Consider the following 1,264-nt stretch of genomic DNA (forward strand, 5'->3'; position numbering starts at 1 on the left):
CCCTCCCCAGGGAGACGGGGACAGAGCGGCTCCCTGACGCCTGGGCCGGGCCAGCTGCAGGACGGGCAGGGCAGGCCGGCGAAGCAGGGGCAGAGCATGGAGGTGAGCAGGGCACCAGCTGGCCGTGGGGGTGGGAGTGCAGCTGGGGCAGAGCCCAGGAGGAGCCAGGGGTGCTGTCAAGAGCTTGGGGAGCAGAGACCTGAAGAGCGAGAGGTCTCTGGTGATGGAGACTGCAAACCCTCCAGGCTGCATTAGCAGCAGCGTGCTCCCGGGTGCAGAGAGCCAGGGGTGCTGGCACGGGAAGGCCGGGTCAGAGTCCGCGCAGCCTGGCTCCCTGCCTCCACAAGTGCTACTTCAGATGCCTCTAAGGATTGATTGAACATGTTAAGAGCTGAGGCACCCGGGAAGAGCCCCTCTGGGTGATCTGTGACAGCCAGCCAAGCCCAGCCAGTGCCCGGCAGCATCAAGGGGAGACAGTTTGGCAGGAGTGAGCAGCACACCTGGCTGCTGATGATCTGTGTGAGTGTGAGGGGAGGCAGAAGCCGGGATGCATTTGCAGCTTACAAACTAAGCGAATACTCAAGGCGTAGTAAACATTTTTGTGATCCCAAGCTCACTTCATGAGATGCAGTGAACGGATATGCACGTTGGCTCTAGTGGTGTGCTTAGGATGAAAGCCAGTTGTGGCAGTCAGTGGGTTTCTGCTACAATGCGGTGGCAACGTAGCCGTTGCAAACCTTTACATTGATGTGCAGGAAGTTATTGTGCTGGATGAAATATCCCTATGCTGGTTTGAGGGAGGGATGGAAGTTGTTAAAATCCTCCTGAAATTTCTCCAGGGGTTCCTTCCCATCTGTCCCTACGACGAAGGTGCTATTGATGTAGCTGGGGCATACGAAGGTATCCACATCACGTCTGCTGAACAGTGGGAATGTTGTACCCCTGCCTGTCCTGGCTGAGCGTGCAAAGCGCTGTAGTGCAGTGAGTGCAGACAGGGCCGTGGGGGTGGGGGCAGCGGGGGCAGGAGACACTGATGCTGTAACGCTTCTGCCTGCAGCTCCGGGAGGTGTTTGAGGACGTGGCAGTGTATTTCATACGGGAGGAGTGGGAGCTGCTGGAAGAGGAGGACAAGGGGCTTTACCGGGACCAGATGCTGAGGAACCACCAAGCCCTCGTTTCCCTGGGTAAAGCTCTGGTTCTTGCCTCTCCCTGGAGCCATGTGAGCTCTGAAGCGGTGTTGTCTTCTCTGTTTTTCAACAGTTTC

At 57.8% G+C, this 1,264-nt stretch overlaps 1 long non-coding RNA gene and 1 pseudogene across 1 annotated transcript; both read left to right on the forward strand.

Moving 5' to 3' along the window:
- On the forward strand, positions 1-1,111 carry LOC112548331. Its single transcript, XR_003092120.1, has 3 exons — positions 1-102; positions 840-981; positions 1,058-1,111. It is a non-coding gene; the product is annotated as an uncharacterized LOC112548331 (long non-coding RNA).
- Positions 1-1,264, forward strand: part of LOC102377460 — a 41,436-nt pseudogene that overhangs the window by 24,322 nt on the left and 15,850 nt on the right.

Source organism: Alligator sinensis, unplaced genomic scaffold (genome assembly GCF_000455745.1).
Source record: "Alligator sinensis unplaced genomic scaffold, ASM45574v1 scaffold948_1, whole genome shotgun sequence".
Lineage (NCBI taxonomy): Eukaryota > Metazoa > Chordata > Crocodylia > Alligatoridae > Alligator > Alligator sinensis.